Raw genomic sequence first — 18976 nt, 5'->3', positions numbered from 1 at the left:
ATAGCCCTCTTCGCACTGCTCTAGCGAATCCCAGGCGGGCTCAGGCACTCTCTCTGGGTCGGCCGCCCACCTGTCTATTTCATCCCACGTCGTATACTCCATGCTTCTGCTGTCCATAACCTCCTCATAACACCGCTGTTGCTGCCTTTGTTGCCTCTCCTCTTTCGGCTGCTCCTGCCTGTTGACACGCCGCTTGGTCCGTTGGTGGTGGGTGATTCTGTTACGGCTTTCTAGTTGTGATGAAGGAGAGTCGGACCCAACTGCAGCGTGTCGATTGCGATCCATGTTTATTTAAACAAACGTAAACACGACTAAACACGAACACTACAAAACACTACAAAACAATAAACGAAAACCAAGCCTATACTTGTGCAAACTAACAGAGAGTACACATAGGACAGATAGGACATTCACCCACGACAAACTCAAAGAATATGGCTGCCTAAATATGGTTCCCAATCAGAGACAACGATAAGCACCTGCCTCTAATTGAGAACCACTCCAGACAGCCATAGACCTTGCTAGATAACCCCACTAGCTACAATCCCAAAAACATATACACCAAAACCCCAAGACAAAACACACCACAATACAAAAACTCCATGCCACACCCTGGCCTGACCCAATACATGAAGAAAAACACAAAATACTTAGACAGGTACAGTTCCTGCAGGGGGTCATCAGAGGGAAACAGAAGCCATAAACAGAGAATTATTTTACTCAAGGCACCTCACCATGGTCAGGAATTTGGCCACAGATACATGCGGGCTGATGGGGAGGCATGTATAGAGAATAAAGACAAAAGAAAGACACTAAAAGCCTCAGGCTCCTCAGTCTCTACACACACCAGGATTCTGACCTAAATAATGTTTTTTACCTATTTCCTTCCTTCCTGCCCCTTATCTCCCTCCTCTCTCTCCTGCCCCCTCTCTCTCCTGGCCCCCTCTCTCTCCTGCCCCCTCTCTCTCCTGGCCCCCTCTCTCTCCTGCCCCCTCTCTCTCCTGGCCCCCTCTCTCTCCTGCCCCCTCTCTCTCCTGGCCCCCTCTCTCCCCTGCCTCCCCCTCTCTCCTGGCCCCCTCTCTCCCCTGCCTCCCCCTCTCTCCTGGCCCCCTCTCTCCCCTGCCTCCCTCTCTCTCCTGGCCCCCTCTCTCCCCTGCCTCCCCCTCTCCTGGTCCCCTCTCTCCCCTGCCTCCCCCTCTCTCCTGGCCCCCACTCTCTCCTGCCCCCTCTCTCTCCTGGCCCCCTCTCTCTCCTGCCCCCTCTCTCTCCTGGCCCCCTCTCTCTCCTGCCCCCTCTCTCTCCTGGCCCCCTCTCTCCCCTGCCTCCCCCTCTCTCCTGGCCCCCTCTCTCCCCTGCCTCCCTCTCTCTCCTGGCCCCCTCTCTCCCCTGCCTCCCCCTCTCCTGGTCCCCTCTCTCCCCTGCCTCCCCCTCTCTCCTGGCCCCCACTCTCTCCTGCCCCCTCTCTCTCCTGCCCCCCTCTCTCTCCTGCCCCCTCTCTCTCCTGGCCCCCTCTCTCTCCTGCCCCCTCTCTCTCCTGGCCCCCTCTCTCTCCTTCCCCCACTCTCTCCTGGCCCCCTCTCTCCCCTGCCTCCCCCTCTCTCCTGGCCCCCTCTCTCCCCTGCCTCCCTCTCTCTCCTGGCCCCCTCTCTCCCCTGCCTCCCCCTCTCCTGGTCCCCTCTCTCCCCTGCCTCCCCCTCTCTCCTGGCCCCCACTCTCTCCTGCCCCCTCTCTCTCCTGGCCCCCTCTCTCCCCTGCCTCCCCCTCTCTCCTGGCCCCCTCTCTCCCCTGCCTCCCTCTCTCTCCTGGCCCCCTCTCTCCCCTGCCTCCCCCTCTCTCCTGGCCCCCTCTCTCCCCTTCCTCTCGCTCTCTCCTGGCCCCCTCTCTCCCCTGCCCCCTCTCTCCCCTGCCTCCCTCTCTCTCCTGGCCCCCTCTCTCCCCTGCCTCCCTCTCTCCCCTGTCTCCCTCTCTCTGCTGGCCCCCTCTCTCGTCTTCATCTCTCTCCTGGCCCCCTTTCTCTCCTGGCCCCCTCTCTCTCCTGGCCCACCCTCTGCCCTACCTCTTTTTATCTCATAGCCCCATATCTCCTTCCCTCCTCTCTCTCTGACCTTCCTTACTTTCCTGCCTCACTCTTTCTCTCCTTCCCCTCTCTCCCCCTTGCCTCTGTCTTTTTCTCCTAACCATCTTCTCTCCTGTCCTTTTCCTCTCCATGACAACTGTTCTCCTTGAGACTTCCTACAAATGTGTCAGCCGGACAGGAAGGGAGTGCCCTCACTGGCAGCTGGCTAATTATTGATGGCCTTACCTGTCTTTAGGAGGATGTGGCAAAGTTCAGTCTGTGTGTGTGTGTGTGTGTGTGTGTGTGGCGGTGGTGGTGGTGGTTAGTAAACAGGGTGTGCTATCTCCTTCAGGTGCATAGCTATTCTAGTTGCCTGTAGCCTCTAGCACTGTCCGTCTCGAGTCTGTCTCAAGGGTGGACACAGATTGCTCCGAGTGACCAGGCGCATTACTGTTGTTATGTTATTCTAAAAGTAACAATAGAGATCAATACATACTGTCAGAAATATTCACAGACTTGTACAACATAGGCGAAATGACACCATTTAGACTGTTAGCAAAATCAAGGTTCTTTAGAGGACTTCTATACTTAAGCAATAAGGCCCGAGGGGGTGTGGTAAATGGCCAATATACCATGGCTAAGGGCTGTTCTTAGGCACGACGCAAAGCCCTTAGGATACAGCTCTTAACCGTGGTATATTGGCCATATACAGAAAACCCCCGAGGTGCTTATTGCTATTATAAACTGGTTACCAACGTAATTACAGCAGTAAAAATACATGTTTTGTCATACCCATGGTATATGGGCTGATATACCACGGCTGTCAGCCAATCAGCATTTTGGGATGGAACCACCCACTTTATGATTTGCTGATAATGTGAACAATGTTGTTTAGTTTTTCTCTAACCTGATTAGCTAGCTGTTCCTCCACTGCAGTGGAGCGGCAGGTAGCCTAGTGCTACGCCATCCAAGATGCAGTGCAGACGTGTTTGTTCGTCCTCTCGTGTACTTTTGTATTTTTCGTCTTTTTTTGTATATATATATATATATATATCAATTTTATTTTCAATCTCTTTTCCATTTTAATTCAATTATACCTTCTGGTAACCTGCCATAACCAATGTGATACGGAACTGCTATTATTTTACATTTTTAGACCTTATAGCAAGAACCACCTAGCCATCAGAAGCGAACCAGCTAATTAAACAGCTAAAGCTATTTAGTCATTGTTAGCCACTGCTAGCAGCCTTTACCTTCTGCACAGATACCAGCCTTTTTTTTGTTGCCTGGATAATACTCTCCAGCCTACCAGTATCGGACTGTCTCTCCACTACAACGCCGGATTCCTGCCATAATCCCTGGACCATTACTCTTGATTTTCACAGCTAGCTAGCACCCACCGAGTTACCCAGTACCGAAGCTATCCCTGAGGCCCACCTCCCGGCCTACTCAGTTGTTCACCCGGACTCCACCCAAACACGGCTAGAACCCACTACTCCACCGGATCCTTGCCGTAAGCTCTGGACCTTGGCACCGGATCACCGCTGCTACCGAGTGGCTATAGTGGCTGACCCGAAGCTAGCACCAGTTAGCCGTGAGCCAGGCGCATCTCTCGGCTAGCAAACTAAATTACGACAACTACAATACCTCTTTCGCCATCTGGCTTGGATCCTTTGTCAACATGGCGCCCCGCCGCACCATCATGACTGGTCTGCCGACGAATACTCCATCTGCTGTGCCTTCAACCGGCCTCCGTCTGACGTCAGAGTAGACGCTTCTACTAGCCCCGGGCTAATAACTTTAAACGCTGTGTCACCCGCATGCTAGCGTAGTAGCGACTACTCCGTGGCTTCCCTGTTCCATCGATTGCTGCCCCCTGGACTCTATGATCACTTGGCTACATAGCTGATGCATGCTGGACTGTCCATTAATCACGGTACTCCATTCTGTTTATTTTTTGTCTATCTGTCGGCCCCAGCCGTGAACTCAGGCTCTGTGTGTATTTAACCAACGCTCTCTGCCCAGTCATAGCCATTTTAAAAGGTTGTTGTTGTTTTAGCTGATTAGCTGTTGTTGTCTCACCCGTTGTTGTCTTAGCTAGCTCTCCCAATCAAATCAAAATCAAATCAAATTTATATAGTCCTTCTTACATCAGCTGATATATCAAAGTGCTGTACAGAAACCCAGCCTAAAACCCCAAACAGCAAGCAATGCAGGTGTAGAAGCACAGTGGCTAGGAAAAACTCCCTAGAAAGGCCAAAACCTAGGAAGAAACCTAGAGAGGAACCAGGCTATGAGGGGTGTCCAGTCCTCTTCTGGCGGTGCCTGGTGGGGATTATAACAGAACATGGCCAAGATGTTCAAATGTTCATAAATAACCAGCAGGGTCAAATAATAATAATCACAGTGGTTGTCGAGGGTGCAACAAGTCAGCACCTCAGGAATAAATGTCAGTTGGCTTTTCATAGCTAGAGAGTTGAAAACAGCAGGTCTGGGACAGGTAGCACATCCGGTGAACAGGACAGGGTTCCATAGCCGCAGGCAGAACAGTTGAAACTGGAGCAGCAGCACGGCCAGGTGGACTAGGGACAGCAAGGAGTCATCATGCCAGATAGTCCTGAGGCATGGTCCTAGGGTAAGGTCCTCAGAGAGAGAGAAACAAAGAAAAAAATAGAGAAAGAGAGAATTAGAGAGAGCATACTTAAATTCACACAGGACACCGGATAAGACAGGTGGCCCACGTCAGCGACTCAACCGACTCAAGTGACGCACCCCCCCTAGGGACAGCATGGAAGAGCACCAGTAAGCCAGTGACTCAGCCCCTGTAGTAGGGTTAGAGGCAGAGAATCCCAGTGGAGAGAGGGGAACCGGCCAGGCAGAGACAGCAAGGGCAGTTCGTTGCTCCAGAGCCTTTCCGTTCACTTTAACACTCCTGGGCCAGACTACACTCAATCATATGACCCACTGAAGACATGAGTCTTCAGTAAATACTTAAATATTGAGACCGAGTCTGCGTGGGTAGGCAGATCATTCCATAAAAATTGAGCTCTATAGGAGAAAGCCCTGCCTCCAGCTGTTTGCTTAGAAATTGTCGGGATAATTAGGAGGCCTGCATCTTGTGACCATAGCGTACGTGTAGGTATGTACGCCAGGACCAAATCGGAAAGATAGGTAGGAGCAACCCCATGTAATGCTTTGTAGATTAGCAGTAAAACCTTGAAATCAGCCCTTGCCTTAACAGAAAGCCAGTGTAGGGAGGCTAGCACTGGAGTAATATGATCACATTTTGGGGTTCTAGCAGCCGTATATAGCACAAACGGAAGTTTATTTAGTGCTTTATCCGGGTAGCCGGAAAGTAGAGCATTGCAGTAGTCTAACCTAGAAGTAACAAAAGCATGGATTCATTTTTTTGTATCATTTTTGGACAGGACGTTTAGATTTTTGCAATGTTACGTAGATGGAGAAAAGCTGTCCTTGAAACAGTCTTGATAAGTTTGTCAAAAGAGAGATCATGGTCCAGAGTAAAGCCGAGGTCCTTCACAGTTTTATTTGAGACGACTGTACAACCATCAAGATTAATTGTCAGATTCAACAGAAGATCTCTTTGTTTCTTGGGACCTAGAACAAGCATCTCTGTTTTGTCCGAGTTTAAAAGTAGAACGTTTGCAGCCATCCACTTCCTTGTGTCTGAAACACAGGCTTCTAGCGGGGGCAATTTTGGAGCTTCACCATGTTTCATTGAAATGTACAGCTGTGTGTTATCCGCATAGCAGTGAAAGTTAACATTATGTTTCCGAATGACATCCCCAAGAGGTAAAATATATAGTGAAAACAATAGTGGTCCTAAAACGGAACCTTGAGGAACATCGAAATTTACAGTTGATTTGTCAGAGGACAAACCATTCACAGAGACAAACGGATATCTTTCCGGCAGATAAGATCTAAACCAGGCCAGAACTTGTCCGTGTAGACCAATTTGAGATTCCAATCTCTCCAAAAGAATGTGGTGATCGATGGTATCAAAAGCAGCACTAAGGTCTAGGAGCACGAGGACAGATGCAGAGCCTCGGTCTGACACCATTAAAAGGTAATTTACCACCTTCACAAGTGCAGTCTCAGTGCTATGATGGGGTCTAAAACCAGACTGACGCATTTCGTATACATTGTTTGTCTTCAGAAAGGCAGTGAGTTGCTGAGCAACAGCTTTTTCATTTTTTTTTAGAGAGGAATGGAAGATTCGATATAGGCCGATAGTTTTTTATATTTTCTGGGTCAAGGTTTGGCTTTTTCAAGAGAGGCTTTATTACTGCCACTTTTAGTGAGTTTGCTACACACCCAGTGGATACACAGCCGTTTATTATGTTCAACATAGGAGGGCCAAGCACAGGAAGCAGCTCTTTAAATAGTTTAGTTGGAATAGGGTCCAGTATGCAGCTTGAAGTTTTAGAGGCCATGATTATTTTCATCATTGTGTCAAGAGATATAGTACTAAAACACTTGAGTATCTCTCTTGATCCTAGGTCCTGGCAGAGTTGTGCAGACTCAGGACAATTGAGCTTTGGAGGAATATGCAAATTTAAAGAGGAGTCCGTAATTTGCTTTCAAATTATCAAGATCTTTTCCTCAAAGACGTTCATTAATTTATTACTGCTGAAGTGAAAGCTCTCTTGGGGAATGCTGCTTTTTAGTTAGCTTTGCGACATTATCAAAAATAAATTTTGGATAGTTCTTTTTTTCCTCAATTAAGTTTGAAAAATAGGATGATCAAGCAGCAGTGAGGGCTCTTCGATACTGCACGGTACTGTCGGAAGACTTCCAGTTTGGTGTGGCACCATTTCCGTTCCAATTTTCTGGAAACTTGCTTCAGAGGTCGGGTATTTTCTGTATACCAGGGAGCTAGTTTCTTATGACAAATGTTTTTAGTTTTTAGGGGTGCAACTGCATCTAGGGTATTGTGCAAGGTGAAATTGAGTTCCTCAGTTAGGTGGTTAACTGATTTTTGTCCTCTGATGTCTTTGGGTAGGCTAGAAGGGCATCAAGGAATCTTTGGGTTGTCTGAGAATTTATAGCACGGCTTTTGATGCTCCTTGGTTGGGGTCTGAGCAGATTATTTGTTGCGTTTGCAAACGTAATCAAATCAAATCAAATCAAATGTATTTATATAGCCCTTCGTACATCAGCTGATATCTCAAAGTGCTGTACAGAAACCCAGCCTAAAATCCCAAACAGCAAGCAATGCAGGTGTAGAAGCACGGTGGTGGTCCGATAGTCCAGGGTTATGAGGAAAAACATTAATATCCACAACATTTATTCCACAGGACAAAACTAGATCCAAAGTATGACTGTGGCAGTGAGTAAGTCCAGAGACATGTTGGACAAAACCCACTGAGTCGATGATGGCTCCGAAAGCCTTTTGGAGTGGGTCTGTGGACTTTTCCATGTGAATATTAAAGTCACCAAAAATTTGAATATTATCTGCTATGACTACAATGTTCGATAGGAATTCAGGGAACTCAGTGAGGAACGCTGTTTATGGCCCAGGAGGCCTGTAAACAGTAGCTATTAAAAAGGTGATTGGGTAGGCTGCATAGATTTCATGACTAGAAGCTCAAAAGACGACAACGTCGTTTTTTGTTTGTTGTAAATTGACATTTGCTATCGTAAATGTTAGCAACACTTCCGCCTTTGCGGGATACACGGGGGATATGGTCACTAGTATAACCAGGAGGTGAGGGGTTGATTCACTGATGTGGTCATCCTGTCTGGGTTGGCGCCCCCCCTTGGGTTGTGCCATGGCGGAGATCTTTGTGGGCTATACTCGGCCCTGTCTCAGGATGGTAAGTTGGTGGTTGAAGATATCCCTCTAGTGGTGTGGGGGCTGTGCTTTGGCAAAGTGGGTGGGGTTATATCCTTCCTGTTTGGCCCTGTCCGGGGGTGTCCTCGGATGGGTCCACAGTGTCTCCTGACCCCTCCTGTCTCAGCCTCCAGTATTTATGCTGCAGTAGTTTATGTGTCGGGGGGCTAGGGTCAGTTTGTTATATCTGGAGTACTTCTCCTGTCCTATTCGGTGTCCTGTGTGAATCTAAGTGTGCATTCTATAATTCTCTCCTTCTCTCTCTCGGAGGACCTGAGCCCTAGGACCATGCCCCAGGATTACCTGACATGCTCAAATCAAATCAAATCAAATGTATTTATATAGCCCTTCGTACATCAGCTGATATCTCAAAGTGCTGTACAGAAACCCAGCCTAAAACCCCAAACAGCAAGCAATGCAGGTGTAGAAGCACGGTGGCTAGGAAAAACTCCCTAGAAAGGCCAAAACCTAGGAAGAAACCTAGAGAGGAACCAGGCTATGTGGGGTGGCCAGTCCTCTTCTGGCTGTGCCGGGTGGAGATTATAACAGAACATGGACAAGATGTTCAAATGTTCATAAATGACCAGCATGGTTGTATAATAATAAGGCAGAACAGTTGAAACTGGAGCAGCAACACAGTCAGATGGACTGGGGACAGCAAGGAGTCATCATGTCAGGTAGTCCTGGGGCATGGTCCTAGGGCTAGGTTACCAAATCACCTTATACCACCCACCACTGCGACCTGTATGCTCTAGTCGGCTGGCCCTTGCTACACATTCGTCGCCAGACCCACTGGCTCCAGAACATCTATAAGTCTATGCTAAGTAAAGCTCCGCCTTATCTCAGTTCACTGGTCACGATAACAACACCCACCCGTAGCACACGTTCCAGCACGTATATCTCACTGATCATCCCCAAAGCCAACACCTCATTTGGCCGCCTTTCCTTCCAGTTCTCGCTGCAGCTGTCCATCTGTAAATAGCCCACCCAATCTACCTCATCCCCATACTGTTTTTATTTGATTTACTTTTCTGCTCTTTTGCACACCAGTATCTCTACTTGCACATCATCATCTGCTCATTTATCACTCCAGTGTTAATCTGCTAAATAGTAATTATTCACTCCTATGGTCTATTTATTGCCTACCTCCTCATGCATTTTGCACACACTGTATATAGACTTTCTTTTTTTCTACTGTGTCATTGACTTGTTTATTGTGTTATTGGCTTGTTTATTGTTTACCCCATGTGTACCTCTCTGTTGTTGTCTGTGTGATACTGCTTTGCTTTATCTTGGCCAGGTCGCAGTTGTAAATGAGAACTTGTTCTCAACTAGCCGACCTGGTTAAATAAAGATGTAATAAAAAAAAGAGCATTGGGCCAGTAACCAAAAGGTTTCTAGATCGAATCCCTGAGCTGACGAGGTAAAAATATGTCCATCTGCCCCTGAACAAGGCAGTTAACTTGCTGTTCCTAGGCCGTCATTGTAAAAAATAATTTGTTGTTAACTGAGCTGCCTAGTTAAATAAAAGGTTAAAACAAGATCATTGCAAACAGGTCATTAAGGCCCTTGGATAACAAGTTGAGTGACCAATCCACCTGACTAAAAATATTTATTTTTTTTCTCCAGAAAAGGTTACATTTACTTAACTTCAGTTGTTAAATTTAACTTCAACTGTACAAAACCTCTTGAATGTGTGGGTGGTAGAGGGTGTTGTTCTCAGATACCCTGGATACACACGTTTTGGTAAGCAAATAGATGTCATAATTTATGTAAATTTGATGTCACCACAATAGGGAAGTGTGTTTGGGTTTACTGCACTTTGTTATGCTCTAGGCTTTTCTCTCATGTTATTATTGTCTCATTGAGCCCCTCTGATCTTTCATGACACCGGGGGCTGGTCTCTTTCTCTCTCTCCCCCCTCTCCCTCTTTCTCACTCTCTCTCACTCTGTCTCTCTCTCTCTCTCTCTCTCTCTCTCTCTCTCTCTCTCTCTCTGTCTCTCTCTCTCTCTCTCTCTCTATCCCCTCTCTTTCTCTCACTCTCTCTCACTCTGTCACTCTCTCCCCCCTTTCCCTCTTTCTCACTCTCTCTCGCTCTGTCTGTCTCTGTCTCCCTCTCCTTCTTTCTCACTCACTCTCTCTCACTCTCTGTCTATCTCCCCCTCTCTCTGTCTCATTATACATTTTTCCCTGTGTTGCTTCCAGTTCCAATCTTTTGTTTTGGGGAGTTGGCCAAGCACTCCCGTCCCAAGGAGGAATCTGTAGGGAACAGCTCTGTTTGCTGTTTCCTTAGCTGTTAGTCAACTGTGAGGTCACCTTTTGAGTGACTCATGCTTTGCTCTTATCAATTTAACTTTTTTTTATCAATTGGACATTGCTGGTGAGGCCACTGCAGCTCCCTTCAGCTGTGTTCAGCTGGGGAGTGAAGTGGGCTGGGCAGAGCATCAGCATAGTTTCCCAGGGAGTTTCCCAGGGAGGGACGGGTTAGGGTATCCTGTAATTGTTGGGAGAGACCCGAGTGAGCCAGGGCATTTTAATGGCTGTGTTTTGTTGTAGGAAGGTGTTGTCTGGTTAGTTAGTGTCTGATCTGTTTCTGCCTGGGCTTGGTATTAAAGTACAGAGAGAGGGAGAGGCTGTGTGTGTCACAAGGAGGAGTCCGATGTAAGATGAGGCTATAGATGAAGTGGTTGGACATTGATCAGGGTTTATAGAGTGGGTGGAAAATGCAACAGGAGTTTTGTTGTCTTCTTGGATGTCTCTACAGTCCCTACTGTCTCTACAGCCTTCTGACTGGAAGACGTTGCATAGAAAGGTGAGTGGAACAATGGAACTAAAGACTACACTCAGAAAAACAACTTGGTATCTAGAACCTAAAAGGGTTATTTGTGTGAAAGGTTATACCTGGATTGAAACCAAAAAGTCTTTTTGGAACCCTTTTACATGTTTTTTGACTAACTCATGTACTCAGCTGGCTCACAGTGACAGACTATGCCATTCTATTGGTTGACTCACAGTGACAGACTATGCCATTCTATTGGTTGACTCACAGTGACAGACTATGCCATTCTATTGGTTGACTCACAGTGACAGACTATGCCATTCTATTGGTTGACTCACAGTGACAGACTATGCCATTCTATTGGTTGACTCACAGTGACAGACTATGCCATTCTATTGGTTGACTCACAGTGACAGACTATGCCATTCTATTGGTTGACTCACAGTGACAGACTATGCCATTCTATTGGTTGACTCACAGTGACAGACTATGCCATTCTATTGGTTGACTCACAGTGACAGACTATGCCATTCTATTGGTTGACTCACAGTGACAGACTATGCCATTCTATTGGTTGACTCACAGTGACAGACTATGCCATTCTATTGGTTGACTCACAGTGATGGACTATACCATTCTATTGGTCTGTGCGTATAACCTATTATTTTGTGTAGGGCGATCTGCGAGCATATTTGCTGGCTTAGAATATCAGAACCCCAGAAATTATTTGAAAAGGCCTGTAAAATCTTTTCTAATCAAACCAAATACTGCAATTCATTGTGTATGTTAAGTTTTATAAATTAGATTAGCATACAATGCTAAGGTAGTGATAGTTGATAAGATGACAGCACTCCTGATTGAGACTGTCAGTGTGTCTGTACTGTATGGTAAATGATATGGGATGAGTTGGAGCTGTGGGACCCTGGCGGAGGCCTCTAGGTGTGTAGAGTTGGTCATTGCTCCTATCTGTTTACACAGTACGACTGAATAATTGATGATGTCTACTGTCTCTGTATGTAGAGCAGGAATATGATGAGATCATCAGGATGCAGCGTCTCCCCTGAATAAAACGAGTGCTAGATCCTAGATCCTAGTGTAGTGGGATTTTTGGCATATCAGGGGCAGCAACAGTTGGGTACTGGAGGAACACAGAGACAGTGAGGAAAGTGTGTGTGGGTGTGTGCGTGCGTGTTCATGCGTGTATGTGCGTGTCTGTTATCTTTGGGTGAGGGCATTTTCGGAGATCTACTAGGTCTCCACTCCCATTGGGTGCGTTAGGTAGGCCTATTTGAAATAGCTTCCTTACCACCTCTGTCAGACTGAAAACCTCTTGTTGCTGTCGGTGTAACGATATTTCATGTGTCAGACTTCCCTGGCAGTGCCGCTTCGCTGAACACTGTTTTAGAAGCCTTTCACACAGATGCTTTGTTATTGGAGTACTGTATACTGCTCCGGATGTAGATGAAGCCATCAGGTATTGACACAGCTAGCACAGTGGTGTTTTCTGTCTGTTGTCTTTCTGTTTGGTTTACAGAGTGACATGAATGAATAAGTGAATGAATGAGGGTACTTCTCTCTCTCATTTCTTAGCCAGGGGAGAAACATTCGATAGTATGATGCCTTTCCGTTTCTTCATGACCTTGGAGTGTATCACTATTAATGTTACGTTATAAGTTGTTATAAAGCTACAGTATATGAACTAGTCCAATGTGTCAAGAATGGACGACAGCCATTTCAACAGATGACATCTTACGGCCATTCACAGTAGTGCTTCAGAAGGACGGTTCGTCAGTCTACACCTGTTTTAAGGTGGAATACAATGCACAAACCACTGGCCTAATGAATATGAATCAGTGTTGAGCCTGCCTGCTCTGACATACTCTTGTAGCTTACGCCACCATTCAGACACAAGGCAGTCTCAGGGTAACAATGACAAATGATTCATATCTAATCAAACCAGGACATGTTAGATTTACTGTACAACCACAGACATCATGTCATCATTTGTCAAGGTACCTTAGTAGCCTGACCGCAGAAAGCATGTTTGCATTCATGTTTCGTACTCTGTTGGCTTAAGTTACCTGGAGGATTTCAAATTTCAAATAGGCCTATATTTTCGTAGGTTTCCATTTCCAATAAATGCTGTGTAGTTGGTATGGCCCAGTGGAATTGGGACTTAGTTGGTATGGCCCAGTGGAATTGGGACTTAGTTGGTATGGCCCAGTGGAATTGGGACTTACACAATTACCTTCAAGGGAAATTACCCTACATAGATTGAGGGAGTGTTTTATGTAAATGTCAGCAGTACAGTGAAATACTCCTTTGAACTGGACATAACAGGAATTCATTCAGTTGTTTTGAAATAGCTTTTTTTAAGAGAATAGGACGACATTTTGACTTTAAAAGCCCTAAGATAAAGTTATTGTTATCAGTTTGCAGTTCGGTTGTTTCCTGAACCTGAATTTCCTCGACCTGTACTCGAGTGCCTGCAGTCAGAGAGATGTGTAGGCAGCACATTGAGTGTTTATGATGAATAGCTGTGGTGCTGCCATGGGTTCTGAGATATAGAGGACCTGTCCTTTACTGCAGTGGAATTTTACTGTGGCTAGCTGGGAGCTGTAGCTGTGGCCCCCTTATTTTACCACTGCCCCCCTCCCCCACTCCCTCCCCTGTCCTGCCCTGCTCAGCATCACTCTGTCTAGCGCCCTACCCAGTGACGTTTAATCACCTCTCATCTCATCCCCTCCTCTCTAGCAACTCGGTCTACACAGGAAAGCACTACTGGTTACATTCACAGGAATGGCATGATATTACACAGATCTATCAGCTGTTGTAAAAGCATCGTCATGTTACCCTTTGTTCTGGAATGTGCTGCCAGATTTTCCTGGCTGCTGATCACCCTCACGTATGACTGTCTCATCATAGCACCGAGTTGCTCTCTTGGCTTCATGAATATTCAAATCAGGGTTTTATTATTGGCTTTCTGTCTGCATGGCAACTCGCAAATCCACCTTTGAATATTAGATGAGATTGATAATACACTCTATTTTTCTTTTGAAGTGGAGTCAACCTCTTGTGTAATAATAATAATAATAATTATAATAATAATAACATGCCATTTCCCTCTATTACCTCAAATCAAATAGATGTTATTAGTCACATACACATAGTTAGCAGATGTTAATGTGAGTGTAGCTAAATGCTTGTGCTTCTAGTTCCGACAGTGCAGTAATGTTTAACAAGTAATCTAACAATTCCCCAACAACTACCTAATACACACACAAAGGGGTGAATGAAAATATGTACATATAAATATATGGATGAGCGGCATAGGCAAGGGGCAATAGATGGTATAAAATACAGTATATACATGTGATGTGAGTAATGTAAGATATGTAATAAGAGGCATTGTTTAAAGTGACTAGTGATCCATTTATTAAAGTGGCCAGTGACTGGGTCTCAATTTAGGCAGGCATCTGTCGTAAAGGTCACACCTGTACAATTGACTCTCTCCCTCCATCTTCAATCACCTCTACCTTCTACTCCTGTATTCTCCATTTCTGTCTGCTTCTCTGTTTCCTCCTCACTGTGTCTCACAGTGAGACCTCCTCACTGTGTCTCACTCTCTTCCCTAGCTACACATCAGAGGCACACTATATTTCCCCACCTCCATGTTCCCTGTCTCTCCTTTAACCCTCACCGTCTCTAGTCCTATCAATCAATGCAATCCTGTGCCCTCATGATGCCATGGTTAGTACACCCCATCATCACCCCCACACCCTTCTCCTCATCCCTCGTTTCTCCTCCCCCCACCCTTCTCCTCATCCCTCGTCCCCCCCACCCTTCTCCTCATCCCTTGTTTCTCCTCCCCCCACCCTTCTCCTCATCCCTCGTTCCTCCTCCCCCCACCCTTCTCCTCATCCCTCGTTCCTCCTCCCCCGTCTCCCTCTGAGAGTCTCTTTTCTCTTCCTCCTTGACTGAACCATTCAAGCAAAACACCAGAGGATTATCACTCAGCCATTGAGAAACACACACACACACACACACACACACACACACACACACACACACACACACACACACACACACACACACACACACACGCGCCTTCACTCAACACGTTGCCTGGCCAGAAGTGTCTGTGCTCTTGGATAAGACAGTGTCTATGTTTGTTGACGGTGTATGATGTGATGATGCGAGAGCTCAGCTGTCTGAGAAAACGGGCCTCTGAGCTGAACAAAAACAAAGGGGTGGGAGGAGAGAGAGGAGTGGAGAGAGAGGAGTGGAGCCCACGTGCCTCAGAGCTGGAGCTGTATCTGTAGCTAGCCGTCGTGTCTCACTCTGCTAATGGAGGACTGGGGGTAAGGCTTTTGTTGTTAGGACGGAACGGACGGAGGTAGTCTGCCTGCGTCCCTCCTCTTTTGGGGTGCATTCATTTGCGGTCCTTTGTCTTGGCTATAGCCTAGAGTGGTTTCTCACTGCCTGGTTATTGCAGTTGGTTGATGTGCTGGTGTGTTTGAGGTTGAGGTGCGTGTGTGTGTGTGTGTATATTTGGTTATGTGTGTGGAGATGGAGAGCCCTAATGAAATATGTGTGTTGTGATCTTCTTCATAGTGTTGCTGGGGTATGTAGAGGAGAAAAAGGTACTTCATGTTCCTTTCCATGGTGATTTTGATGAGACAGCAAGAATGGTTTGTTACTGCTTTCGTCACCTTAGGTGTGTTAGAGTTTAACTGGACTGACTCAATGTGTTCTTTTGTGCAAAAGACTAGTAGGCCTTAATACATTAGAATTGTGATCAATTTCAAGTATTGATTTCTGTACATATTACAATGGTTTAGGACAGGAAGAATGTAGAAATATGCTGTCTGTCAGAAAGATAGTAACGGGTGAGGAGGCGTGAGGTGGTGTTTGTGTGTATACACTACCATCTAGCCTTGTTCCCAGACAGGACTGTCCTACACTAGAACAAAAGCCTCCTCTTGATGGATTAACCAACTGTGGTGCACACCCAGCTCTCACACATTCCCCATGCAGCCGAAGCCTTTTTTGTGTTTCAACCAATGCCGTTCTGCTCACGTTTTGTCTGGGGAGAAACTGCATTTTGAAGTCTGTATCGCTCTCTTTCTCTCTCTCGTTTTCCCTCTCTCCTTCTCCCTCCCAATTGTCAAAAGTATTTTCCCAGCCATTAGTTTAGGACGGCTGAGGTGACCCAAATACCCATGCAGTGCCCCCACCCCCCACCCCCACTCTAAAGCAGAGCCCTCTATTGTCTCTCCGCGGCAGCTTCACTGGGCCTTCGTCCTCGGGAGTGGCTTAAAATATTTGGATTTTAATTTTGCCCTTATTTTACCATGTAAGTTGACTGAGAGCACGTTCTCATTTACAGCAACGACCTGGGGAATAGTTACAGGTCGTTGCTGTAAATGCGACATACAGGTCTTGGTTTGGTGAAGATGTGTTATTGTTATTGTGCTCGCAAGGGGCGCAGCGGTCTAAGGCACTGCATCTCAGTGCAAGAGGTGTCACTGCAGACCCTGGTTCAAATCCAGGCTGTATCACATCCGGCTGTGATTGGGAGTCCCATAGGGCAGAGCACAATTGGCCCAACATTGTTCGGATTTGGCCGGGGTAGGCCGTCATTGTAAATAAGTATTTGTTCTTAACTGACTTGCCTAGTTAAATATAAGGTTACATTTTAACAAATTAAAATACATTGTTATTGTTGGTAGCAGACTGCCATCAAGGTGATTGCATGGCTAATGAGGGGTTGCTGTATCGGATGTGAAAGAGACATCTGGTCGCTCTCTTGGAGTACAATCTCGAAGTTGTAGGCTCTACTGCCATAGGCAGAATATGATATTTGCCTTGATTAAGTACTCAACCAACAAGCCGGTGGTCTCTCTAGCCACAACACCATTAGTGGAAACCATTCTCCATACTAGCATGTTACCCTTTCTACTCAGCGCTGGGTTAATATTAGAAACACTAACGTTTGAGCATGGATAGACTGTTATTTTGTTCTGAGACAAATCATTCCTCGTGGAGTCTGAGGTGTTTTTTAATGACATATTGGTCACATGCTGTGTAAACAACAGTGACATCCTTGCTTACGTTGCCTTTCCAACAATGCAGAGAGAAAAACTAAACAAATATAGAAAGATAATAAAACAAGAAATGGGATACCAGTACCAGAACAGAGGGAGGGTTGCTGTACCAGTACCAGAACAGAGGGAGGGTTGCTGTACCAGTACCAGAACAGATGGAGGGTTGCTGTACCAGTACCAGAACAGAGAGAGGACTGTTGTACCAGTACCAGAACAGAGGGAGGGTTGCTGTACCAGTACCAGAACAGAGGGAGGGTTGCTGTACCAGTACCAGAACAGAGGGAGGGTTGCTGTACCAGTACCAGAACAGAGGGAGGACTGTTGTACCAGAACAGAGGGTGGGCTGTTGTACCAGAACAGAGGGTGGGCTGTTGTACCAGAACAGAGGGAGGGTTGCTGTACCAGAACAGAGGGAGGGTTGCTGTACCAGAACAGAGGGAGGGTTGCTGTACCAGAACAGAGGGAGGGTTGCTGTACCAGAACAGAGGGAGGGTTGCTGTACCAGTACCAGAACAGAGGGTGGGCTGTTGTACCAGAACAGAGGTAGGGTTGCTGTACCAGAACAGAGGGAGGGTTGCTGTACCAGAACAGAGGGAGGGTTGCTGTACCAGAACAGAGGGAGGGTTGCTGTACCAGTACCAGAACAGAGGGAGGGTTGCTGTACCAGAACAGAGGGAGGGTTGCTGTACCAGTACCAGAACAGAGGGAGGGTTTCTGTACCAGAACAGAGGGAGGGTTGCTGTACCAGTACCAGAACAGAGGGAGGGTTGCTGTACCAGAACAGAGGGAGGGTTGTTGTACCAGTACCAGAACAGAGGGAGGGTTGCTGTACCAGAACAGAGGGAGGGTTTCTGTACCAGTACCAGAACAGAGGGAGGGTTGCTGTACCAGAACAGAGGGAGGGTTGCTGTACCAGTACCAGAACAGAGGGAGGGTTGCTGTACCAGAACAGAGGGAGGGTTGCTGTACCAGAACAGAGGGAGGGTTGCTGTACCAGTACCAGAACAGAGGGAGGGTTGTTGTACCAGAACAGAGGGAGGGTTGCTGTACCAGAACAGAGGGAGGGTTGCTGTACCAGTACCAGAACAGAGGGAGGGTTGCTGTACCAGTACCAGAACAGAGGGAGGGTTGCTGTACCATAACAGAGGGAGGGCTGTTGTACCAGAACAGAGGGAGGGTTGTTGTACCAGAACAGAGGGAGGGTTGTTGTACCAGTACCAGAACAGAGGGAGGGCTGTTGTACCAGAACAGAGGGAGGGTTGTTGTACCAGTACCAGAACAGAGGGAGGGTTGTTGTACCAGAACAGAGGGAGGGTTGCTGTACCAGTACCAGAACAGAGGGTGGGTTGCTGTACCAGTACCAGAACAGAGGGTGGGTTGCTATACCAGTAACAGAACAGAGGGAGGGTTGTTGTACCAGAACAGAGGGAGGGTTGCTGTACCAGTACCAGAACAGAGGGTGGGTTGCTGTACCAGTACCAGAACAGAGGGTGGGTTGCTGTACCAGTACCAGAACAGAGGGTGGGTTGATATACCAGTAACAGAACAGAGGGAGGGTTGTTGTACCAGAACAGAGGGAGGGTTGCTGTACCAGTACCAGAACAGAGGGAGGGTTGCTGTACCAGTACCAGAACAGAGGGAGGGTTGCTGTACCAGAACAGAGGGGGGGTTTCTGTACCAGGACCAGAACAGAGGGAGGGTTGCTGTACAAGAACAGAGGGAGGGTTGCTGTACCAGAACAGAGGGAGGGTTGCTGTACCAGTACCAGAACAGAGGGAGGGTTGCTGTACCAGTACCAGAACAGAGGGAGGGTTGCTGTACCAGTACCAGAACAGAGGGAGGGTTGCTGTACCAGTACCAGAACAGAGGGAGGACTGTTGTACCAGAACAGAGGGTGGGCTGTTGTACCAGAACAGAGGGTGGGCTGTTGTACCAGAACAGAGGGAGGGTTGCTGTACCAGAACAGAGGGAGGGTTGCTGTACCAGAACAGAGGGAGGGTTGCTGTACCAGAACAGAGGGAGGGTTGCTGTACCAGAACAGAGGGAGGGTTGCTGTACCAGAACAGACGGAGGGTTGCTGTACCAGTACCAGAACAGAGGGTGGGCTGTTGTACCAGAACAGAGGTAGGGTTGCTGTACCAGAACAGAGGGAGGGTTGCTGTACCAGAACCAGAACAGA

General features: G+C 47.2%; 1 protein-coding gene across 4 annotated transcripts in view; it reads left to right on the top strand.

The window, feature by feature from the left end:
• LOC109899409 (protein kinase C and casein kinase substrate in neurons protein 1-like) overlaps window positions 1–18976 on the top strand; it is a 52349-nt gene that overhangs the window by 8804 nt on the left and 24569 nt on the right. Inside the window, exon 1 of one of the 4 annotated variants that reach the window (XM_020494636.2) lies at window positions 10513–10723. The exons of 2 other annotated variants lie outside the window; for them this stretch is intronic. The gene's annotated coding sequence lies outside the window, so the exon portion shown is untranslated. Of the gene's footprint in view, window positions 1–10512; window positions 10724–14843; window positions 15052–18976 lie in introns of those variants that run through there. One more of the 4 variants, XM_020494645.2, reaches the window with a different exon arrangement.

This window comes from Oncorhynchus kisutch, linkage group LG1, assembly GCF_002021735.2.
Source record: "Oncorhynchus kisutch isolate 150728-3 linkage group LG1, Okis_V2, whole genome shotgun sequence".
Lineage (NCBI taxonomy): Eukaryota > Metazoa > Chordata > Actinopteri > Salmoniformes > Salmonidae > Oncorhynchus > Oncorhynchus kisutch.
This window is presented reverse-complemented; position numbering and strand designations above follow the sequence as displayed.